Source organism: Scyliorhinus torazame, chromosome 18, assembly GCF_047496885.1.
Source record: "Scyliorhinus torazame isolate Kashiwa2021f chromosome 18, sScyTor2.1, whole genome shotgun sequence".
NCBI classification, from domain to species: Eukaryota; Metazoa; Chordata; class Chondrichthyes; order Carcharhiniformes; family Scyliorhinidae; genus Scyliorhinus; species Scyliorhinus torazame.
Genome location: NC_092724.1, coordinates 128228498 through 128254953, shown reverse-complemented (window position 1 = coordinate 128254953; position 26456 = coordinate 128228498). Strand labels below are relative to the sequence as shown.

The following is a 26456-nucleotide window of genomic DNA, read 5'->3' as shown; positions in this document are numbered from 1 at the left end:
CAAGTTAATTGTGGATGAATACTTAAACCTATATTAATAGTGAGCGATGGTGGTATAGTGGTGAGCATAGCTGCCTTCCAAGCAGTTGACCCGGGTTCGATTCCTGGCTATCGCAATAAAAAACTGGTTGGAATTTTTTTTAAAACTTTTTAAAAATAGATTTAGAGTACCCAATTCATTTTTTTCCAATTAAGGGGCAATTTATCAAGGCCAATCCACCTAGCTTGCACATCTTTGGGTTGTGGGGCGAAATCCATGCAAACACAGGGAGAATGTGCAAACTCCACACGGACAGTGGCCCAGAGCCGGGATCGAACCTGGGACCTCGGCGCCGTGAGGCAGCAGTGCTAACCCACTGCGCCACCGTGCTGCCCTAGTTGGAAATTTTTTGGGCAGCACGGTGGCGCAGTGGGTTAGCCCTGCTGCCTCATGGCGCCGAGGTCCCAGGTTCGATCCTGGCTCTGGGCCACTCTCCGTGTGGAGTTTGCACATTCTCCCCATGTTTGCGTGGGTTTTGCCCCCACAACCCAAAATGATGTGCAGGGTAGGTGAATTAGCCGCGCTAAATTGCCCCTTAATTGGAAAAAATGAATTGGGTATTCTAAATTTGAAAAGAAAACCTATATTAATTAATCCATTCAGAAGAACCCTATCACAGCCACCTCTCCCCTACCCCCACACCATGCACATCTTTCCCCACCACTGTATCGCATTGTTTCTTAAACAATTCCGTGGATCTGCCTCTTCCCCTCTGCCCAGGAATCTATACTGAGTGTTGTTCACTTGCTCCATAAAGAATACATTTCTGACAGTTGCTCGAAAGAAGCCCTTTACTAGTTTGAATCTAGTTCCTTGTGTCCTAGTTTTACAATTTAATTGAAATTAATATTCCAGATTCATTTATTACCTGGGGCGAAATTCTCCGGGAACGGCGGGATGTCCGCCGACTGGCGCCCAAAACGGCGCCAATCAGACGGGCATCGCGCCGCCCCAAAGGCGCGGAATGCTCCGCATCTTTGGGGGCCGAGCCCCAACATTGAGGGGCTAGGCCGACGCCGGAGGAATTTCCGCCCCGCCAGCTGGCGGAAACGGCCTTTGTTGCCCCGCCACAGTTGCGGCCGCTGACAGTTTCCCACGCATGCGCAGTGGAGGGAGTCTCTTCCACCTCCGCCATGGTGGAGACCGTGGTGGAGGCGGAAGGGAAAGAGTGCCCCCATGGCACAGGCCCGCCTGCGGATCGGTGGGGGCACCCCACAGGGCCAGATCGCCCCGCGCACCCCCCCCCCCCAGGACCCCGGAGCCCGCTGGCGCCGCCTGGTCTCGCTGGTAAGGGAGGTGGTTTAATTCACGCCGGCGTGACTGGCATTACAGCAGCGGGATTTCTTTCCATCGCAGGCCAGAGAATCGCCGGGGTGGGGGGGGGGGGGGGCGACGTGATTCCTGCCCCCCGCTGAATCTCCGGTGCCGGAGAATTCGGCGGCCAGCGGGGGCGGGATTCACGCCGCCCCCTGGCGATTCTCCGACCCGGCGGGAGGTCGGAGAATCCCGCCCCTTGTGTCTGAGCCAGAAGCTCCAGGTTGGAGTCCCATCCCAGGACTCGATGGCCAAGGAAGGTGTGCTCATAATGCAAATACTTCCAAACACGCCAATGGCTGATGGTAAGAGCGGTCAGCCATGTTTGATGTGCAGTGACGATAAGCCCCTGGTGGCAGACAAACAACCATTTTCCGGGAATTGGCAGCTATGGGAACAGACAAAAGTCTTCCAGAATGCACTACTCTGTGTGGGAAGAGATGGGACAGTGTGGTATCTGGAACTGTGCACAATATTGCAACTGAGGTCGAACTGGTGTCCTGTATGTTAATTAGGGCCACGACACTGGGATAGCTGCCCTGTTCTCCCTTAAAATGGGATTGCTTACATCTAGCTGAACAAGCAGAAGGGCCCTTGGTTTAATATCACATTCAGAAGACATTACTGCTGACAGTGCAGCACTACCACAGTACTGTACTGGAAACTCTGCCTTGATTTGAGTGCTCAAGTCCTGGATTAGGTCTTAAACCTTGTGATTCAGAAGTGACTGTGCTACCAAGTGATCCGCAATAGACACTCAAATGTTTCTATGCACGGATTTTGATTATATTGATCATTTTTAAAAATTAATTTACCGGATGTGGGCGTCGCTGGTTAGGCCAGCATTTATTGCCCATCCCTTATTGCCCTTCAGAAGGTGGTGGTGAGTTGTCTTCTTCAACCGCTGCAGTCCCTGGGGTGTAGGTACACCCACTGTGCTGTTAGGAAGGGAGTACCAGGATTTTGACGCAGCGATAGTGAAGGAGTGGCGATATATTCCAGGTCGGGGTGGTGAGTGACTTGGAGGGGAACCTCCAGGTGGTGGGGTTCCCAGGTATCTGCTGCTTTTGTCCTTCTAGATGGTAGTGGTCGTGGGTTTGGAAGATGGTGTCTGAGGAACCTTGATGAGTTACTACAGTGCATCTCGTAGATGGTACACACGGCTGCCACTGTTCATCGGTGGTGGGGGGTTTGAATGTTAGTGGAATGGGAGTAATCAAGCGGGCTGCTTTTTCCTGGATGGTGTCGAGCTTCTTGAGTCTTGTTGGAGCTGCACTCATCCAGGCAAGTGGAGAGTATTCCATTACACTTCTAACTTGTGCCTTGTAGAAGGCTTTGGGGGGGATCAGGAGGTGAGTTATTTGCCATAGGATTCCTAGCCTTTGACCGGCCCTGGTAGCCACAGTATTAATATGGCTAGTCCAGTTCAGTTTCTGATCAATGGTAACCCCCAGGTAGTTGATTGTGGGGGATTCGGCTATGGTAATGCCATTGAATGTCAAGGAGTAATAGTTCGATCCTCTCTTGTAGGAGATGGTCATTGCCTGGCACTGGTGTGGTGCAAATGTAACTTGCCACTTGCCAGCCATGACCCTCTCCCAACTCTTCCTCCCACTTTGCTTTGGTCCCTTCCAGCAGTGCCTTCTCCTCTTCCAAATAGCCCCGTAAACCACCGACACTACCCTCTTCTCCAGCCCCCCTGTCGTCAACACCTCCTCCAGCAATGTGGAGGCCGGCTCCACCGGGATCTCACTATCTCCTTCTTGGCAAAGTCTCGACCCTGCATGTATCTAAACATTTCCCCCTGCTCCAGCCCATACTTTGCTACCAGCGTCTTCAATTCTGCAAACCGACCCCCTAGAAACAAATCCTTTAGGGCCCAACTCCTTTCTCCTTCCATCTCTGAAAATTCCTATCCCACTTCCCTGGCTTAAATCTGTGATTCCCCTGAATCGGCATTTCCCTTGACCCTGCCCCCAACACGAAGTACTGGCGAAACTGCCTCCAAATTATCAACGATGGTATTACTACCGGACTCCCTGAGTATTTCCCCGGGGCCATCGGGAGCGACGCTGTTGCTAGCGCCTTCAATCCTGACCCCCTGCACAAACTCTCCTCCATTCTGACCCACTGGGAATCAACCCCTCTGACCCAGCTCCGCACCTTCTCCACATTCGCCGCCCAGTAATAATTCATCAGGTTCGGAAGACCCAAGCCCCCTGACTGCCTTCCCCTCTGTAGAAGCACCTTTCTAACTCTACCCACTTTCCCTCCCCATATGAACGAGGTAATCATTCCTCCAATCTCTCTAAATAAATGCTTTTGGCAAAAAGATTGGCAGGCATTGAAAAATAAACAAAAATGGCAGCAACACTTTCATTTTAATCGCCTGTACCCAACCCGCCAGTGACAGAGGGAGACCATCCCACCTTGCCAGCTCAGCTTTCACCCTCCTCAGCAAACTAGAAATATCGTACCTACAGAGCCCCCCTCAATCCCGAGCACCCCCAGGTATCTAAAGTGAGTCCCTGCCCTACGGAATGGCAGCCCACCCCCCACTCCTGCCCCCACCCCCGATCGAGACCCCACAAAATACTCACTCTTGTCCAGATTTAATTTGTACCCCGAGAAAGGAGTCAGGATCATCTTTCTTGATTTTTAAAATGTCATTTATACTTTCAGATCCAAATATGCAATTCCTTCCTCAAGAGAATCATACTTATTAGCTGTGGGTTTATCCAGCTGAATTTGTGATTTAACGTCCCTCAGTTAACCTTTCATGGTGCCTTATATAAACTTATGTAAACAGGCATTCAAAACAAACTAAAGAGTTTTTATTAAAAAGTTAATAATTTATTTAGATGATTAATTGTCAAGATCAGAATTGTATTAGCAATACCTTACAGACAGCAAAGCAATTGGATGTGACAGCTACCTGCGTATAATAGTCCAGTAATGGTCCATTTAGTGAAAGTAAGGTTTTGGACCTTTCTTAAACTTAGTTGCAGCAGTCACTTTAATAGGCCTTAGAAGGTTGTTTTGTACTTTTTGAAGTATTGATTCAAATTAGTGTTGACACTGGTAGCAAGCAGCTCATATAGACGTTCAACTCTGCTGTCGGTGTAGTGTAGGCCCTGGGGGAGTTTAAATGACAGAGCTAATTGTCTGTGATAAACTAATTAAATTATGCTGATAAGATCTTGGTTAGCGCCCAAGGTGCAGCACTTAGCACAGAACACGTCCTGGTTTAATGCAATGCACTTGCATTGAGATCATTTCAGTCAATCAGTATCTTGTCAATACTATCATCAGAACCTTGCTCTTTATCTTTTTGTCATTCTGTAATTTGTAACCTATTTCACTGGGAGTAAATGGCGTTGAAAAGAACTACAGCTGGGCGGCACGGTGGCGCAGTGGTTCGCACTGCTGCCTCCCAGCGTCGAGGTCCCAGGTTCGATCCCAGCCCCGGGTCACTGTCCGTGTGGAGTTTGAACATTCTTCCCGTGCCTGCGTGGGTCTCACCCCCACAACCCAAACGATGCGCAGGGTAGGTGGATTGGCCACACTAAATTGCCTCATAATTGGAACAAAAAATGATTGGATACTCTCAAATTTATTTTTAAAAAGAACTACAGCTGCATCTGTACCTATTCCTGCTTCTGAAAGGTTTGGACTGTCTCTAGTTTGTGACATTTGTCGCAAGAATGCTTAGTCTACAAGGGATACAGATTTAACATAGCTCAAGGTGTTACACTAATTTTCCACAAAGCTGATGAAAACATGAACCCAAGGGATCCTCTATTACTCTGAAATCTTCTATTGTATGCTAAGAGTTTGATAACTCACCCGACATTGCACTGGCGTCTGAATATTCCAAACAATTAAAGATGCAGAATCACAATTCTCGAGATTTAACCCTTTCAGTTGATGGGAATATTAGGCAGGACAGTGTGATTTGGAAACGACAATAATACTAATGCTGTGTGGGAACATAGTGATCCTGATTCTAGTATGAAATGCATCAACTAGGAGAACATTTTAGAGCTGGGTTACTTTGACTCCTGGACATCATTTAAAAAAAAAGATTTAGAGTACCCAATTCATTTTTTCCAATTAAGGAGCAATTTTAGAGTGGCCAATCCACCTATCCTGCACATCTTTGGGTTGTGGGTGCGAAACCCACGCAAACACAGGGAGAACGTGCAAACTCCACACGGACAGTGACCCAGAGCTGGGATCGAACCTGGGACCTTGGCGCTGTGAGGCAGCAGAGCTAACCCACTGCGCCACCGTGCTGCCCTGACTCCTGGACGTCATTAACATACCCCAAGTCCACATCAGGAAATTTGCTTGAAATGTGTGACGGGTTCTGTAAATGGGGGCGCGATTTAGCGATCGCGTTGCACCCGAAGCAGATCCAGAGCGCTGGGCAATCCTGGGACAGCCCAAAATCGGGATGATGATGAGTCACCCGATTCGCTCCGCGCGGCGCGATCTGCATCTCGCCCTCGCTGGGCGAGATCCAGAACAGCATATTTAAATGAGCCATTCGGCTCCTTTAAATACGCGGACATTGGATCCACCCGGCACCCGGGAGTCAACAGCTGCCTGTGAGGCCTCGCTAGGACACCATTTAGTGCTGATCTACATACAGTATATGCGGTCACCCTGGACTAGCTGGCACTTTAGGCACATCGAGGATATAGTACGATCAAACCTGTGTCTCGAGCTTTTTGTGATAAGCAGGCGGTGTAATATTTTGAACTGAGTTTCCTTCGTTCTATTACAGAATGAAATTTTATTGGCATAATCTCACATACCACCACATGTGCCCTCATCAATATTGACTGAAAGGTCTCTTTCTCAAGTCCACAGTGTATCAATTATACTCACACAGGCTCAAGAACACAAAGCGTCATAAAACTTGCTAATTAATCCGGAGATATCGGGGGGGGGGGGGGGGGGGGCGGGGGGTTATCACAGGGGAGACTAAGACATCAAGATTCATTGAAGCCTTGTTGAGGATAAAGTCTCTAAGTTGTAGATATTTTTAAAAGGAGTGTCTCGGGATATCAAATTGTTGACACAGCTGCTCAAATAATGACAAGGAAGCACCACTGAACATATCTCCCAGCCGACAAATGTCTTTATCTCGCCAGATATTGAATCCATGGTCCATAAGATCTGGTGGGAAAGCTGGGTTGCCCTGAATGAAGAGAGAGTGGAAGTTAATTTAAATTTCCCTTCCAGCTGATAGACCATCCTTTAAGAGTACTGATAATCATAGAATTCTCACACTTGAAATCCCTGTCAAACAACAGGGCTTGTAAGGAGTATGTTGACTGGCCAGCTTCAATGTCGAGCCAATTGAGGAGAGGTCCTCTCTGACTCAATCTCTTATAAACTTAAAATGCAAGGCTAATTGATACATTTTAATATTCGGCACCCCTAGCTGGTAAGCTGCAGTTTGACTAGTTTCTTGTTCCATATATTAGGACCTTCGCAGAAAGGAAGATTGGCAGCATCTGAAAAGGATACAAAAATCTAGGCAAAACATTTACCTTGATCAACTCTATCCTGCCCAGCCATGAAATCAGCAAGGGTAACCAATGGAGCCGGTCCCACCTAATAGACGCAATTAACGGGGGAACATTTGCCCCATATGAATGCATAAAGGAGGGGGTGAAGCACTATACCACTTGAATGGCAAGTTAGGAAAGGGAAGAGGTCTCCCTCTAAGCTCACCCAGTGGCATAGCCTCAGACTTGGTAAAATTAATTTAGTAGCAAAATCTATCCACCACGTCGATAGCCGGAACAGAAATGTCTGCAACAAACAGCAACATGTCATCTGTGTAAACGTGATCTTATGCTGATTCCCTCCATTATGTAACCGAAGCCTAATGGTCCTGTCTAATTGCCTCAGCCAGGAGCTCTATGGCTATCGCAAACAGTAACGGAGATAATGGCCATCCTTAACTAGTCCCTCATTGGAGACAAAAATTCTCAGACCTACAGGCCAAACTCCCACAGTCCAAAGATGTGAAGTTTAGGAGGATTGGACATGCTAAATTGTCTCTTAGTGTCTAAAGGTGTGCAGATTAGCTGGGGTTACGGGGATAGGGTGGGGGACTGGGTTTAGGTTGGGTGCTCTTTCAGAGGGTTGGTGTAGACTCGATGGGCCAAATGACCTCCTTCTGTGCTATAGGGATTCTATGATTCCATAATTCTGCTGCCACAGGACTTTTACAAAGCACGTGTACCCACTTAACATACTCCCCTCCCAGCCCAAATCTCAGCAGCAGATAAAACAGGCAATTCCACTCTTCCCAGACAAAACATTCTCTGCATCTAAGGAGATCACTAATTCATCCAATGCCCGTTTGTGAAAGATCTGAATAACATTCAATAATCTCCTAACATTGTTATATAAGTTCCGACCCTTTATATTTATAAAAAAAAATTTGAGTACCCAATTCATTTTTTTTTCCAATTAAGGGGCAATTTAGCGTGGCCAATCCACCTAGCCTGCACATCTTTGGGTTGTGGGGGCGAAACCCACGCAAACACGGGGAGAATGTGCAAACTCCACATGGACAGTGACCCAGAGCCATTCCGACTCTTTATAAACCCAATCTGATCTCCCTTGGTCTTCAATGGGAGAATTCCCTCCAGGCGCCGCACTAACACTTCAGACAACAACCTTAAATCTACATTCAGGTGCGATATTGGCCTACAGGGTGCACATTCTTCAGGATTCTTGCCTGCCTTCAGAATTAGGAAGACATTAGCCTCTCAAAGGGTCTGCAGTAACACACCTGCATCAAATGAGTGACTATGCATGCCAAACAGCAGATCTAATACCAACTCTTTAAATTCCTTAAAAACCATCTGGCCCTGGGACCTTACCATGATGAAGGTCCTTCAATGAATGAGCCACTTTCCACTTCAAAATAGAAGCATTTAGGATTTGGTCCTCAGAAATTGTTGGGAGCTTAAGAGAAGAGAAGATGTGCTCCACCCTTGTCAGCACATCCCCAAACTGGTCTGATTTATATAAATTTTTATAAAAACCCTGAATTGCTTTATTGACATCCTCAGTTTTGATCAGTCCGTTACCCTTGGAATCTAGCACAGAGGGAATAGCCCTATAAACAGCCTTCTTCCTGGTCAGCAAGTCCATATATCTGCTCTTCGTTTTCAAATTCGTATGCCTTCTGTTTCGCAAACTTTAAACACCTCTCAACCCGCTGAGTTAGCTACGAGTCCAGTGCATTGCACAAATTTCTTTCAGCAACAAATGATAAGGGGCGGGATTCTCCGACCCCCACCGGGTCAGAGAATCCCCGGGGTGCAGCGCAAATCCCGTCCCGCCACCCCAACGCCGGCTGCTGTATTCTCCGGTGCCATTTTTCGGGTGGGGGCAGGATTTCCGCCACGCCGGTTGGGGGCCGTTGGCAGCGGTCTCCCCGGTGATTCTCTGGGCTCCGATGGGCCAAGCGGCCATCCATTTTTGGCCAGTCCCGCCGACGTGAATCACTCAACTCATGCGGAACCTGGCAGGTAAGTCAGCCGGAGCGGTCCTCGGGGGGGGGGGGGGAGGGGGGGCGTGGATGGATCCGACTCCGGGGGGGCCTCCACAGTGGCCTGGCCCACGATCGGGGCCCACTGATCTGAGGGTGGCCTTGTTCCGTGGGGGCACTTCTTCCTTCCGTGCCAGCCCCTGTAGGGCTCCACCATGGCCGGCGCGGAGAAGAGAACCGCCCCCCCCCCCCGCATGCGCCAAAATATGCCGGCCGGTCTGCGCATGCATGGAACCACGCCGGCCATTCCGCGTATGCGTGAGATCACGCCGGCCCTTCACCACATGTGCAAACTCGCGTCATCCCTTTGGCACTGGCTGGAGCGGCGCCAATGCATTCGGTGGCAACCTAGCCCCCTAGACAGGTGAGAATTCCTCACCTTGGGGGGCCGTTGACGCCGGTGTTGTTGGCGTTGGTTTTCCCACCAGGAAAACCAGCGCCAAAAGGGAGGGTCCCGACCCTGGTTTCCTACGATCCTCCCTCTCCGCTTCGGCCAATTTTACTTCCAACTGGCATTGCCGCTTCAGCATTTTATGCCTTTTGTTGGCCCTATATGAAATGACTAGCCTCTAAGCATAAGCCTAACAAGTTTCCCACAGGATCAAGGAGATTACATCAGAGAGGGAATTGGCTGAGTAGAAGAGGTCTAATTCCATCTTAAAATATATAGTGGAAGAGTTATACCTGAGCATAGATGTATTGAACCTCCACAACCTAGACCAGGAGAGGAATGGGGGAGTGGAGTCCCTGAATTAAAAATTCTGGAAAAACAGGAGCATGTTCAGAAATCACTATACTGCCTGTGGAACAGGAGGTTACCAAGTGTAGGGTTGCTTTTGGAATAAAAAAATAGTTAATTCTAGTATGACATTGATGAGGCAGCACGGTGGCCTAGTGGTTAGCACAACTGCCTCACGGCGCTGAGGTCCCAAGTTCGATCTTAGCTCTGGGTCACTGTCCGTGTGGAGTTTGCACATTCTCCCCGTGTCTGCGTGGGTTTCGCCCCCACATCCCAAAAATGTGCAGAGTAGGTGGATTGGCCATGCTAAATTGCCTCTTAATTGGAAAAAATAATTTGGTAATTTAAATTTAAAAAAAAAATTCTAGTATGACATTGATAAGGGATGAAAAAAAAGTGAGTTCCTTATCCTTGAATGAAGTGTTCTCCACATCTGTAAGTACCCCAACTCCTCGTAACCTGATGCTAGCACCCTTGCCTGTTGGGTGGGAGTGTTTCTGGTTACTGGAACCTTGTCCATCAAAGGTGACAATTGAAGTCACCACCTATAAATGAATTAGACAATGCCAAATCAGCAAAGTCTATGATGACTTTAGCACAGAAGTAAGGGGAATGATTTGGAGGACCATACACATTTATTATCGATTCAGATTCCCCAAATAAAAGGCCTTTGACAATCACACATCAGCCCCCCCTTGTCCTTCACACAATTTTGTACTTTGAAAGGAACATTTTTGTTGACTAATACTGCCACGCTACGACTACTGGTTGAGAACGAGGTGAAAAAAGCCACCTCACCCAGTCCTGCCTTGACTTTAAGTGTTCCTTGTCACCTCAATGAGTTTCCTGCAACAAAGCTGTGTCAACTTTCTCATGTTTCAGGAAAACCTTCTTTCTCTTAACAGGATGATGCATTCCCTGTACATTCCAGGAGCAATTTTTTTAATGTAGCTGCCAAAGAAAATATAATATAATATTTTCGCGCCACCTTCGCGGGGTGCATCAAAACATACCTACCCCATTTCCCATCGTGACAGCGGCACAACAGATATAATATAACGTCTGTTCCTCGGATAAGAGACCTGCCTGTACCATTGCAGGATGCAGTTAAAAATCATTTTACCCCAAAACAAAACACAAAAAAAATGGTAATGACACTAATTCGAAAGGGACATTCCTCAACGAATGTGAGGACCTGTAGGGCTATCCCTATAACCGTACCTTCATTACGCTCAGGAGACATACTCCTCAGAATAGAGGAGAAAAGATAAACCAGAATGAGAATGGGCGCCAAATGCCCCTCCGCCATTTGGACCCCAATGAAGACCTAAACCACTCACCCACCTCCCGATAGTGGTGCTACTCGTATTCATCATGATTAAAGTAAGAAGACCTGAAAGCAATTGTAAAGAACAGATAAGAAGAAGAAGAAACAGGTCACTATCATGCATCCCCGCTACCAAACCACTGACACAGCGCACCCCTTATCTAGAAAGAGGACATTGAAGGATGTTTTCCACTTAAAATAAATGGACGTCCCTGAGATTCTTAAGGATAAAACGATCAATATAGTGCTCAACTGGTAACACATCCCTGCTAACATGATAAATAACAACACCCGATCAGACAAGAAGCATTATAATAGGGATGGAGACCCGATTTTACAATGAGCTGCAGAATGTTACTCCAAGTTATTGCCTTCCATGGAGTTCACATAGGCAAGGCCTTAGCCTGATTGTCAAATGCCTTTGTGCAGTTGTCGGATACCAGCCTCAGTCGCAGGATAAATCAGGGCATAATTCACACAGCAGCCTTGAGTTGCTTTCTCACTTCATCAAAATCTCTGTGTCTCTGCTGCATATCATCGCTGAGATGAAATGAAAAAAATGAAAATCGCTTATTGTCACAAGTAGGCTTCAAATGAAGTTACTGTGAAAAGCCCCTGGTCGCTACATTCCAGCGCCTGTACGGGAATTGAACCCGCGCTCCTGGCCTGCCATGGTCTGCTTTAAAAGCCAGCTATTTAGCCCACTGTGCTAAACCAACCAGATGTCTAGGAAGAAAGAGACCCTTGCCCCCTCGTTGAGCTGGGTTCCACCATACCACCCCACCTCCAACACTCTCTGCGATCTCCAAAGTTATAAAAATGGATAACTATGGGCCGAGGGTGTTAATTGTTCCTTGGCCTCAGGAATGTGGTGAGCATTTTCCAACTTAATGCATATAGATTTCACATCCAGCTTAAGAAATTGTGGCAGCCAGCACTCAAAAGATTTAGTAGGGAACTTATCCGCCATTCCTTCTGGCAAACTGACGACCCGGAAATGTTTCTTCTGACCTCGGTTCCCTCGATCTTCCAGGATTTCAGACATAGCACGAAGCTGCTTTTCCAGGGATTGCAGCCGGGCTTCATCTGAGGATGTACTCTCGACAATCAGCATTCTCTGCTCTGTTTCATCGAGCCTCTTTTCAGCATTCTGCAGCTCAGTCTCGTTCTGTGCCAACAAGCCGGGTTTATCAGAAATGTCTTTAATGATGTTCGCTGTCATCATCTGCAACACTTTCAAGTGTGCCGGATCAAGGCGACATGGTGGCTCAGTGGTTAGCACTGCTGCCTCACGGCGCTGAGAACCCGAGGGTGATCCCGGCGCCAGGTCACTCTCCGTGTGGAGTTTGCACATTCTCCCCGTGTCTGTGTGGGTCTCACCCCCACAACCTAAAGATGCGCAGGTAGGTGGATTGGCCACGCTAAATTGCCCATTAATTGGGAAAAAAAATAATTGCCTACTCTAAAAAAAAATTTTTAAGTGCTGGATCAAGAGTCCGCTTGAGGATCAGGTCGACATAGTGAAGAGTCACCCCAGTTGCATCTGACTGCTCTCCTTCCTCGATGATTGTTTTAGCATTTTTTTGACACCACCCAGCTAAAAATCTTCCAGCGACATGCTATGGAGGATTCACTCCCGGATTAGGTAGTGTGTGCCATGTAACCAGATAGATGAGAGAATTAATGGATTATTGGCACCAGAGCCCACGGAAATGCAGCGATTTCCGCGCCTGCATCACGCGATCCCCTTGATCTGTGCATTTAAAGCGGAACCTCACCAACTGTTGATGGACAGCTCAACCCTCTTCCCGGAAGCCAAAATGAAAATCATAGCCATCTGGAACTGAGCGGCTTGTACATGGATACCCATCTGATACCCAGCTGATTTCCGCTGTGCACGTAGAGTTAAATTATTCCTGTATTATTTCTAGAAGATGGGTAAAGGGGATAGATCAGATAAATTGGGAACTTTGCTTTTAATTTAATTTAAGTGCTCCTGAAATGGACATCCAGATAGAGATGAAAACCCTGGACTGATCCAAGATATAATTAGGCGGTGAAAAGGGCAACTACAAGGTCTTTCATGATTGATAAATTCAACTGGGCAAAACAAACTTCCTCAACAATTATTTTACAATCCAGTGAACATTCCTTTGTGTTGCCTATCCTGACCTCCTCCGTTGATTAAAGCTATTACAAATACATTTAGGTGGTGAAGAAAGTGTGTGAGAGACTCAGTCAATGGATGAAATGGATCATTGTTTTCAGATTAATTATTTTAATGAGATTACGCAAAGCTTTTCTGAAAAGATTGGAGTATGCAAATAGCTGTGCAATTCATATAGTTTCAGAATATTGTGTAATACGATATAGTTTGGCTAAACAGTGATCCGGGCTCTTTAATTCTTAAACCATTGCATTTAAATCAGGAAAAATAAATGCACTAAGTCTCGCGAGGAAATTTTAATAGATAAATCTATTTTACTTATTATGTACTGAAATATGATTTCAATTTCAGGATAATACTAGCAAATGTAAATATTTCCAGATTTTGGAGTCTGGAAGCACAGGAAATAGTTTGTATCTCAGACATAACTTTGGTCTGATGGTAATTGAAGTAGATCAGTAAGATTTATCCACTCGTGGCACCAGGAAGTTGCTTTGCAAGTGGGAACCTATTTTCTACCCGATTGCCATGAACAAACTGCAGACTTGCAATTCTGCCCCTCTCCTTAGCACAAGTGCTCAGCACCATGGATTTTGACGTAAAAGGCATTCTAAAACTTTCCCGCAAGTGCAGTCTGCTGTTTGACTGCTTAACAATAAAATAAAACAGAACAAAAACAAAACAAAGTAGAAGAAATTGAGTATATCATTTCAGAAGAGGCTCTGGTTATGCAAAAATATACAACTCATGACTTGAGCCTCAGAACTTACTCATGTCCGTGTCTAATTTTATATTTGCTAATGCTCCCTGCTGTGACTCCTCAGTGTGACCAATGGTTCATATGGTGTAATGTTAGGCAGTAGCGTACTTTTGGTGAATCATCCAATCATTTATGCTGTGTGGTTGATGTGATAAAGGAAGAAGTCATTATGAGTTTGACCAAAAGTGGTCAGAGTTTCACCACCTGTGAGTACATTGAAAATAGAATGAAATCACACGTTTTTTCCCATCCTTCTGCTTCCCCCTTCACATTGCACATTACCATGTTCAGTTAGGAGCCCGACAAGAGCTAGTCCACTGACATCTTCACGGATGTAATAAAAACAACCTCTTGGCCAACCTTGCAGGAGGTGATTTTAAGCTGCAGGAAGGGAGTTAACAGCCTGTTTCCCCTCCTTCATGCACCCATTGCGGCCAAGGCCAGAAAATGCTTTTTCTTTTCTTTTGTGAATGCAATATTGACATATACCATAATGACAAGACAAAAGCAAGAGCTTCTAATTTTGTACAAACACAGACTTTGCAATTAAGCCCCAGTGTTGCTTCACTTCCTTCAACATGTGCAGTTTGACTTTAGGTTTCATAGAGAAGCTTAACAACTTTGCCCGATCCCTTTGTGCATCCTGTAAAGAGTGTTTCGAATTAAAATCTATTAACACTTCAAGGCAATATCACTGGAAGGCTGCAGTATTTGTCCAATATAGGTAATTAAAGCCACGAACATTAACCACAGAAAAAATATATAAATAGATTCAAAGCAATAACATAATTGGGGCACACCACACTACCCCACTTGAAAGCTTTGAACTGACAGCTGTTTCATCTTTAAGGAAAGGGCGGACTATAATTGTGTCATTTAAGTTAGAACTTCTGTTAAAATATGACAGTCCAATTGTGTTGCATTTATTCAACCAGCATTTTTCCTGGTGCTTCATCCAAGCTATAAATAAATCTGCTGCTCCCATTTATTTAGGTGTATTGTTTTTACTAAACATATTTGCATAATGGATATTTCACATTGACCTGAAAGGGCAGAATGCTCATCTAAAAGGCATTGGTGAACTGAAACATCAGCAAGGCTCATATGCTCAAGCCTGGGTTGAAGCTCTAAGCCCTTAGTAACAGACTTAGTAATAAAATTAGTGGTTACCATGGAACCAAACTAAAACTTCAGCCTGGGGAACATGTCCGAGCGCAATGTGAGACTATGGATGAAGGAAATAACTTATTATGGGGTAATGGGATAGTCCAGTGGGGCTAAAGTGTGGTATTACAATTAAGCATTATGTGTCACGTTTTTGCATGTTTTGTTTCAATGTTTTCATTTTAATAAACAACGGCAGCCAGAGTTGTACAAGATTAGTTTACAATGATTTTGGCCAGAATTCTCCTGCCATTCACTAGTGGTGGGATGCTCTGGTCCAGCCGGCAGCACACCCCTGCCCGTGGGTTTCCTGGCGGCATGGGGTGGATTCAATGGGAATTCCCATTGACAGCGGCGGAAGCTGAGAACCCCACTGCCAGTGAATGATGCCCGCCTCCCATCGCAAAGAAACATGTGGCTGGGAGGCCGGAGAATCCTGTCCTTTATGTTGGGAATTTTAAAACTTCACCCAGAGTGTGCTGGAATTCGGTGCCTAGTTTGGTGCTGGAGGCTGAAACCCTCAGCTCATTTAAAAGGTACCTGGATCTGCACCTGAAGTGTTGTAACCTGCATGACTACAGATTAGGTGCTAAAAACTGAGATTAGAATGAGCGGTTCGTCTCTTTTGGCTGGTGCACACACGATGGGCTGAATGGCCTTTTTCTGTACTTCCATACCTATTTTGCAACTGGAAATACTCCATCAGTTCTTCCAACCCAAGATTGCAGACTCTGTTATAAAGTTATATTACGGGGAGTTATTAGAGTTGATACAAGATTTATATCCTCTGAAAACTTCTTGTCATTTGAAATCGAATGACACGGCAAACAATTTTCTGGTGTCTGCTATTAGGGCCTTTAACTGAAGAATTGCTTGTGAATGTCAATATATTGCTCAGCATGTGGAAACGTTCCCTACACAGCCCCTGTAATACTAACTGCTTATGAAGTTTAATGAACCAATCACTACAAAACAATGATAATCACTACAGCACTTTAACAATACAGGAATACATAATAAAATAAACAAAGCGATACTACTGCTGACAACGGCAAGTGAAGCGGTTTGCCCACAATAACATAAATGGAATTGGATTTGCCATTTATAGAACCACGCATGTTTTGCACTCGCTGGCCTCCACACATCTTTCCCAACACTGAGAAAAGTACAGCAGTCAAACATATAGCAGAAAACTGCTCATTAAACAATTGGGCTTGCACAAGCATTCAGATTTGACCCAACATGACAATTTTGAATCATTTTTGAAAGCGGTTTTCTAATATAAACAGCTCCTTAAAAAACTGAACCGTGCGCTCGACTAGACATGTTTATTAGAAACCGCATGTAATAATAATCTTTATTAGTGTCACAAGTAGGTTTACATTAACACTGCAATGAAGTTACTGTGAAAATCCCTCAGTCACCACAGTCCGACACTTGTTTAGGTACACTGAGGGAGAATTCAGACTGTCCAATTCACCTAACAGCGCGTCTTTCGGGACTTGTGTGAGGAAACTGGAGCACCCTGAGGAAACCCACACAGACAGGGAGAGCGTACAGACTCCGCACAGATAGTGACCCAAGCTGGGAATCGAACTTGGTTCCCTGGTGCTGTGAAGCAACAGTACTAGCCACTGTGCTACCGTGCAATCCATATTAGATCAGGAACAGTTTGGAAAGCCTGTTTCACTGACAGTGAGGTGTCAAACATTGTATAAAGAGACACTGGGCAAGAGGGCAGTAATATTCAGCTTAGGTATATACACATACCCCAGTAATTGCCTGCCACAAAACAAGAAGGTGACCAGTGGGGTCAAGTCTCATATATTTATCTCCCATAAATGAATCAGTAAATACACCAGTTTATGCTTTAGTGCAAATAAGCCACACAACCAGTAACAAAGACATTATTTCATAGAGATTTCCCTCATCAAAGGCTTCGAACAAGGGACAAAAACAGAGGTCAGGAAGCATAGTGATGATGAGGAACAAAAGTCCAAGGTATTAAAAATTGCTAGTTATGTCTCTCTGCCTGCGGCTCACAAGTAAGGATGTTATTTTGTCTCACAGCCTAAACCTTGCCTGGGATGAGCAAACATCTCCATGACATGGCAAAACAGAGCAAAATTGGGCAGTGGTGGCAGCACGGTGGCGTAGTGGTTAGCATTGCTGCCTCATGGTGCTGAGGCCCCAGGTTTGATACCAGCTCTGGGTCACTGTCCGTGTGGAGTTTGCACATTCTCCCCATGTTTGTGCGTGTTTCACCCCCACAACCCAAAGAAATGCAGGCTAGGTGGATTGGCCATGCTAAATTGCCCCTTAATTGGAAAGAATTAATTGGGTACACTAAATTTATTTAAAAATTGGCCAGTGGAGCCCCCCCCCGACTGTGGTGGCATTGGACACAGTCCGCAGCCGCCATGCAAGGCTGACAAAACCTCAGGCCACAAGTGATCCACGCTGGTGGGAAGTTGGTCCAATTTAGCGCACAACTTACCGGGTTGTGGGGGTGAGACCCACGCAGACATGGGCAGTATATGCAAACGCCACACGGACAGTGACCTGGGGCCGGGATCGAACCCGGGTTCTCAGTGCCTTGAGGCAGCAGTGCTAACCACTGCGCCACCGTGCCGCCCTGAATTCAGTTCCAATTCTGAATGGGGAGATTGTGCACGAAAAGGAAGATACAAATCATTAAGTACACTTTGACAAAGAGTCATCGGACTCGAAACGTGAGCTCTTTTCTCTCCCTACAGATGCTGCCAGACCTGCTGAGGTTTTCCAGCATTTTCTCTTTCGTTTCAGATTCCAGCATCCGCAGTTTTTAGTAAATATGCTTTGGTTGTCTTGCATTATAAACTCCTTCTCCTGGACTTCCGGTTGCGGCTATGCCTAGATAGGTTGCACGTTCAGCCGCTCCCGCCGGGAACGAACTTTTGGGCTCTTCAGAGGGGCCCCAACGACAATTGTTTGACGGCTTCCAGTGTGTGAAGGTGAGAGCAAGGTCCCCCCGACATTATATGGATTGGACCAGGAGTGGAGCGGTTAAAAAAGTGATCCTGGTGCAGCGAAAGGTGCGAGGGAGGAAAAGCAAGATGGCGGCGGGTGGAGACCAACCAGCGTGGCTGCAGTGGTCGCAGGAGCAGCAGGAGTTTCTTAAACGCTGCTTTGAGGAGCTGAGGACAGAAATGCTGGCGCCAATGAAGGTGGCGATTGAGAAGCTTGTGGAGACCCAGAAGGCCCAAGGGACGGCGATCCAGGAGGTGCAGCAAAAAGCTTTGGAGAACGAGGACGAGATCTTGGGCCTGGCGGTGAAGGTGGAGGCGCACGAGGTGCTGCACAAGAGGTGGGCGGCAAAATTCGAGGACCTGGAGAAATGGTCGAGGAAGAAGAATCTTCAGATTCTGGGTCTCCCTGGGGGAGTGGAGGGGCCCGATGCGGGGCATATATGAGCACGATGCTCAATTCGCTGATAGGCGCGGGAGCTTTCCCGAGGCCCCTGGAGCTGGATGGGGCTCATCGGGTCCTGGCAAGGAGACCCAAAGCCAACGAGCCGCCAAGGGCTGTAGTGGTGAGGTTCCACCGCTTTATGGACAGAGAGTGTGTCCTGAGATGGGCCAAAAAAGAGCGGAGCAGCAAGTGGGAGAACACGGAGATCCGAATTTACCAGGACTGGAGTGCAGAGGTGGCTAAGAAGAGGGCTGGTTTCAACCGGGCTAAGGCAGTGCTCCATCGGAAAGGGGTGAAGTTTGGGATGCTGCAGCCAGCGCGATTGTGGGTCACGTTCCAAGATCGGCACCACTATTTTGAAACGCCTGATGAGGCATGGAATTTTATCCAGACTGGATAACTCAGACTTGGACTCAAATTGAGGGTTTGTCGTGGGGTGATGTTTACTGTGTTTACCGCGTTTGGGGAATGTTCTTTTTGTTTGAGTGCTGGGTGGGGATGGGTGAATGGATTTGACGTGGGGGTTGTGGGAGAGTGTGGGCGTCGGTGTTGGAGGGGCAGGGCCCCATGGAGGAAGAGGGGGGTGGAGGCCCGGGGATGGGGAGTTGGGGTAAGGGTGCAAAAAGGAGCCGCGCCAGAGGGGGCGGGGGCGGCTCAGGAAAGGGCGGGCTTTTTCCCACGTTAGGGAAGGATGGGGGCGGGGCCGGGTGGGAAGGGCGGTGCAGGAGAGGAATGCACACTGACTGCCAAGGGGTGGGGGGATTCTCACACTGAGGGGTCGATGGAATGGCGGGAGAGGCCGGGGTCAGCAGGAGTCAGCTGACTTACGGGCGTGTCATGGAGGGAGCAAAATGGCTAGATGAGGATCTAGCGGGGGAGGAGGGGGGGAGGGGTGGAGGTGGGGTGGGGGGGAACTGGTTTGCTGCTGCATTGGCCAAAGGGGAGCTGGAAGTAGGAGAGGTAGTCGGGGCAGGAGTCCGCCACCTGGGGGACTGGAGGGTGCGGGAGGCACGGGCACTTGGCTGGCCTAGAAAAGGAGATGGCTAGTCGGCAGGGGTAGGCCCCCGTCGGCGAGTGGCCCCCCGATCCGGCTGATTACTTGGAATGCGAGGGGCCTGAACGGGCCGGTCAAGAGGGCCTGGGTGTTCGCGCACTTAAAGGGACTGAAGGCAGATGTGGTTATGCTCCAGGAGACACATCTGAAGGTGGCAGATCAGGTTAGGCTGAGAAGGGGATGGGTAGGGCAGGTCTTTCATTCAGGGCTGGATGCGAAGAACAGAGGGGTTGCAATACTGGTGGGGAAGCGGGTGTCATTCGGGGCACTGACTATTGTAGTGGATAATGGAGGTCGATATGTGATGGTGAGTGGTAGGTTGCAGGGGGTGCGGGTGGTCCTGGTGAACGTATATGCCCCAAATTGGGATGATGCCGGATTTATGAAACGCATGCTTGGTCGGATTCCGGATCTGGAGGTAGGAAACTTGATAATGGGGGGGGGGACTTCAACACGGTGCTGGACCCAGCACTGGACCGTTCTAGGTCCAGGATGGGTAAGAGGCCGGCTGCGGCCAAGGTGCTCAGGGGGTTTATGGACCAGATGGGAGGACTGGATCCATGGAGGTTTGCCAGGCCGCTGGCCAGGGAATTTTCCTTCTTTTCCCACGTCCATAGAGCCTACTCCGGGATAGATTTTTTCATTTTGAGTAGGGCGCTAATCCCGAAAGTGGAGGGAACGGAATATTCGGCCATAGCCATCTCGGACCACGCCCCGCATTGAGTGGAGGTGGAGATGGGGGAGGGGAGGGACCAGCGCCCGCTGTGGCGCCTTGATGTGGGACTGTTGGCGGATGAGGGGGTGTGCGGGCGGGTGCGGGGGTGTATTGAAAGATATTTGGAGGCCAACGACAACGGGGAGGTGCAGGTGGGGGTAATCTGGGAGGCGTTGAAGGCGGAAGTCAGGGGAGAGCTAATCTCCATTAGGGCCCACAGGGAGAAGAGAGAGGGGAGGGAGAGGGAGAGGTTGGTGGGGGAGATTTCAAGGGTGGACAGGAGGTATGTAGAGGCCCCCGAGGAGGGGCTACTTAGAGAGCGACGGAACCTCCAGATGGAATTCGACCTGTTGACCACGGGGAAAGCACAGTGGAGGAACGTGCAGGCGGCGACGTATGAGTATGGGGAGAAGGCGAGTCGGATGCTGGCACATCAGCTTCGTAAGAGGGAGGCAGCGAGGGAGATTGGTGGAGTTAAGGATAGAGGGGGGAATACCGTGCGGAGTGCGGTGAGAATAAACGAGGTATTTAGGGACTTCTATGGGGATCTGTACAGGTCTGAGTCCCAGCGGGGGAGGAGGAGATGCGACGATACCTAGATCAGCTGAGGTTCCCGAGGGTGGTGGAGGAGGAGGTGGCTGGTTTGGGGGCACCGATTGGGCTGGAGGAGCTGGTTAAAGGATTGGGGAGCATGCAGGCGGGGAAGGCCCCGGGGCCGGATGGGTTCCCGGTTGAATTTTATAGGAAATACGTGGACCTGCTGGGCCCGTTGCTAGTGCGGACTTTTAATAAGGCGAGGGAGGGGGGGACCTTGCCCCCGACCATGTCCAGGGTGCTGATTTCTTTGATCTTGAAGCGGGACAAGGATCCATTTCAATGTGGTTCGTATAGAACGATTTTGCTCCTCAATGTTGACGCTAAGTTGCTGGTGAAGGCGCTGGCTACGAGAATTGAGGAGGGGGGGGGGCGTGGTTTCACTATTTGTGTTTTTAAATGTTATATGGGGGGTTATTGTATATGGGGGAAATCCAATGTATAATTTCTGATTGTTGTGTTCTTGTTTCTTTCTTTTTGTTGGGAGGGGGGGTTTGTTGAAAATTTGTTGAAAAATTTGAATAAATATATATTTTTAAAAATAAACTCCTTGTCCTAAGTTTGATGATTGTTCAATAGTGGAGCACGTCATCTTGTACACTTATTCTGTTACATTTGTTGGTGTCTCCAAGTTGTGGATCAGGGATTTGATTCACAGCCAGAATCCATATCTCAAGTGACCCAATAATTAGGTTTGCAGTTACTTATCATATGCAAATTCCTCAGCTAGAAGTCTCTGCTGGAGTTGAATGAGTCACGCACTGATCCCAAATACTGGGCATTCACATGCAAGCATCTTTGTTATGCATCACAGACCACCTACGCAGAGACTGAACAGAACACTTTGCCTTGGATTAATTGTGGCCACTCTACTCTTCACATGTGTGGATCACACACTTGGGAAAAGCAAGAGTTGCTCCAACTGCTGGGGCATGAGTCTGGGAATATACAAGCCAGGAACCTCTCTGGAACAATGCATAGCTTGAATGTATGGAACAATGTATTCTAGCAAATGCCTGTGAAATCTCCCTCAGCTGATTGGAATGAGTAGGTGTTAAAAGCATTCAAAACATCATCCATGATAGAAGCAAAATCTTGCCAAGACAACCATTTTTCTGAATTTGAGGTATTTATCTCATCAATGATAGTTTCAGCGTGGATTTATTTATGATGTGTGCTTTTTAAAATGGTCAGGAATGACAATATCATCTGCTTTAATTAGATCTATCTCTTTACCTAATATGCTTAATTGCTGTTTTTGTAGCAGACCAACACTCACTTCGAACATCATAAACTCAAGTCAGAAACTGGTAACTTCCACATAGATGACTATTTTGTAACACTGTTGTTTCCAAGTGTTATTGGACCATCAGAAGTATAACTGACACCCAGAAAATTGCTCAATTTGTGTCTTAGGCATGTAATTAATGATGGGGATGTTGAGAATCTGTACACTGGTGGGATTTTGAGGGTTAGCCGTTAAGAGCCAGAATGTTATTTTTGAGCAGGCACATAGTGCACTCTCTCCTTGCACCACACTGCCAATTGTTATTGGCTACTTGCCAGGAAACTTTTTGCTAAACTTAATGATAGTTATAAAGAATGTTACATGAATAATATGAATCGTTGACTGTAACATTTATTTTCTGAAATATATTCAAATGTTCCCAGACACAAGTAATCCTTTCATTTTCATGCTTTCTCTATGAGAATCTTTGCATTAGTTTGTTAAAAATCGTGCTATGAAGTGACTGAACGATTTTTCTGGTATTTTACACTGGGCATGGTCGTTTTGCGGTTACGTTACTGACTAGTAATCCAAAAGTCTGCATGAGTAATCCAGTAAACCGATATCAGTAAGAATTAACATGGAGCTGCCTTTTGTTGTTATAAAACTCAAATGGTTCACTAATATCTTGAAGGAAGGAAACTTGCCGTCCTCATCTTGTCTAATTTATAGGTGACTCCAGTCCCACACCAATAAGGTTGAATCTAGACTCTGAAGCCTAGAGGCCTAGCATGCTACTCAGTTGTATCTAGTTGCAACAATAAGGCACCAAGGATGAACAATAAATGGCAATCATACCAGAGATGCCACAACAAGAGAATGAGAAAAAATGGCCATCGGTAGCTATTATAGTATGCACTGTACATTCTGCAAAATGTTACTAAAATAAGAACAGTGTCAAATGATACTATCTTGCTTAGGATACTGTAAGATTTAAGGTTAATTCCACACAGTTAAGTTCCTCTGGCAGGGCGGCACGGTGGCGCAGTTTTAGCACTGCTGCCTCATGGCGCTGAGAACCTGGGTTCAATCCCGGCCCTGGGTCATTGTCCGTGTGGAGTTTGCACATTCTCCTCGTGTCTGCGTGCGTCTCACCCCAACAACCTAAAGATGTGCAGGGTAGCTGGATTGGCCACGCTAAATTTCTTCTTAATTGGGAAAAAAAAGAATTGGGTACTCTAAATTTATTTTTCGAAAGTTCCTCTGATGGCTCAATCTTCATTTTAGATATTTGGTTTAGTGTCTCAGACTGATCTATATAACCTGAAATCAGTCTAATTTCTAGATTACTTGTAATGAGTCCAGGAATTTTAAATATTGTATTTCAGTGCACTGATTATATTACATGCCTCCAACTGTATCTTCCGTGACTTTGCTAAACAGTGGCTTGGGCGTGAATCAACCACTCTAATTAAATAGCGTTGGATAATTGAACAATAACAATAATCTACAGTATAATTACAGCAGACACAGACTTAATTATCCCTCTTCAGAAGATTAGAAATAACAATAGGTCACATTGACTAGACTGAACTGCAATATAAACAATACTATATACAACGCACCTGAATATTAATCTTGACATGACTGTTTGTTGTTGCGTACCCAACTCTTTCTCATTGCTTCAAGCGAGTTTTCAGCTTTGAGAAGTCAGGCTGAGAAATTAACTTCAAAATGTCCTTTGCCAGAATGAGGGGCGTCATTCTCCGCCGGCGGGAGTCTCCGTTTTGCCGGCGCCCGGGGGGTTTCCCGACAGCGTGGGGCTGCCCCACAATGGGAAACCCCATTGACCGGCCGGTGTTACGGAGACTCCCGCCGGCCGGTCGGGGCAGAAATGTGGCGGGGCGGGTAGGAGAATTTCGCCCCAGATTTTCAATATTTATATCATAGAATTTACAGTGCAGAAGGAGGCCATTCCACCCCTATGAGTCTGCACTGGCCCTCAATTAAGGCCACACCTTCACTCTATCCCCATAATCCAGTAACCCCATCTTACCTTTTTGGACACTAAGGGCAATTTAGCACAGCCAATCCATCTAACAGGCACATCTTTGGACTGTGGGAGGAAACTGGAGCACCTGGAAAAAACCCATGCAGACACGGGGAGAACGTGCAGACTCCGCACAGACAGTGACCAAAGCCGTGAATCGAACGTGAGACCCTGGAACTGTGGAGCAACAGTGATAACCACTGTGCTACCGTGCCGCCCGACACTCCATAAAACTCCATAAAAGCTGTCATGTTACCAATAATGCTTACAAAATGTTTGTAATTGAATTGAATGAGTTGGTTCCCTTCCTTGCACTTTTTGCAGACACAAAGGATCTATATTTTGGGATTCAGTCGTCTCTGCGTCACAACAGAAAGAAACAAAGCCATAGCATGGGATGTTGTAGGCCTCCGGACTGAAATCTGGGTACACATGGATGCCAGGTTAAGACAGGATCCATGTTCAGTGGTGAAGAGATTTTGTCTGGTATAAAGGCTGCCAGTACTCATTTTAAAAATAAATTTAGAGTACCTAATTATTTTTTTTCCAATTAAGGGTCAATTTAGCGTGGCCAATCCACCTAACCTGCACATCTTTGGGTTGTGGGGGTGAAACCCACACGGATACGGGGAGAATGTGCAAACTCCACCCAGACAGTGACCCAGGGCCAGGATTCGAACTCGGGTCCTCAACGCCGCATTCCAAGTGCTAACCACTGTGCCACATGCCACCCTTGTACTCATTGTTTAGGTTCATACAAGAACAATGTATAGTGTGTGGAAATGGCGAAGTATTAAAGGGCTACTAATTCCTGTACTCTAAGTTGAGTCAGAAACTTCCTTCAAGGGTGGAGGGGAAGAAGGGAGAAGTCACAATTACAATTGATTCATGGAGGACGCTGAATTTGAGAACAAAATTTGCTTACATCAGAATATAGTTCCTTCAAGACCATTCTGAGGCTATTAGCATCCCAGATTATTTTTCTACCCTTATATAAGTAATTTGAGGAAATTCTAGTTCATGTGCCTGCCCAGCTGTAATGACTCTATGCTAGCTGAGGTTAGCTGGTCAGCAAACAAAATCACAGTGATGAACTTGGGACTTTGATGATCTGCAGACCACGTAGCGCAGTTTCCCACTGAGTCGTTGGGAACCCATAGTCATGTACCTACGTCATAGAAATATATAAAACATATCACAGGAACTTCGTAAAAACAATGCCAAAATGCATGATCATCAACTGGCCTTTACAACAGAATAAGAATCTCTTGATTAGTAAGGGGATCAGGGGTTATGGGGAGACAGCAGGAGACTGGGGATGAGAAACATTTCAGCCATTATTGAATGGTGGAGCAGACTTGAGGGGCTGAATGGCCTAATTCTGCTCCCTCGTCTTATAATCTTATGGTCCAAGAAATGAGTACTTTTAATGAGATTGGGATACTTTTATATCTTTTTTTAAGCCTATCTTCACAAAAACATGTATTTTCCTCTTTGGGGAATAGTGTAGGGATGGTATCATGGTCATCATACGCAATCCTATGGCAGTTAAGACCCGGCAAGGGATTTGAACCTGGAGCTTCTCACACAGGAGCAGAGATGCTACCACTGCACCACAAAACCTCCGTATTGATCTCTTAATCTTATGTCACACTCCTTGCAACATCAAATTTCAGTTTGAACAGTGCAAATGGGTGGGAAAATAATAACAAACAATTACATTGCATGAAGGAACAAATAAAGTTATTGTATTTTAAAGCACAGAGATAAAGGCTGGCATTTTCCGGCTGCTGCGATTCACTTTTCCCGCTGGCAGCTTGGCTTCAATGGGAAATCCCATTGGCAAGTGGTGGGAGTGTGGAATCCTGCTGCCAGCGAACGGCACGCCGCCGAGGAACTCACAGCTGTGGGAACGAAGAATCCAGCCCAAACTATATAAATGACTCATAAGAATGAAGTTGCGTCTTATCTCTCACAGTGGACTGCCATTTTGTAAGTTCCTCCCACTGAGCCACTGCTCCTGTGTAGTATCTCATTCATGTGAATGAATGAGGTAATGTAGGCTGCAATGGGCAAAATAAAACACGCGCAAGAACCACGAGTGGGATTCTCTGATAATGGGGCTAAGTGTTGATGCCGTCGTAAATGCCAGAGCTAGGAGCAGTGATCCTGCGCCGCACAGGCGGCCAGCACGGCACTGGAGCGCTTCACGCAGCCAATACAGGCGCCAGCACAGGCGGCGCGGGTCCACGCATGTGCGCCACAGCCAGCAC

The 26456-nt window shown here is 46.9% G+C and overlaps 1 protein-coding gene and 1 non-coding gene across 7 annotated transcripts in view; one reads left to right on the top strand and one right to left on the bottom strand.

Annotated features, from left to right (window-relative positions):
- LOC140395496 (netrin-1) overlaps window positions 1–26456 on the bottom strand; it is a 266763-nt gene that overhangs the window by 148394 nt on the left and 91913 nt on the right. The window lies entirely within an intron of this gene.
- Window positions 44–115, top strand: trnag-ucc (transfer RNA glycine (anticodon UCC)). Its single transcript has one exon. It is a non-coding gene; the product is annotated as a tRNA-Gly (tRNA).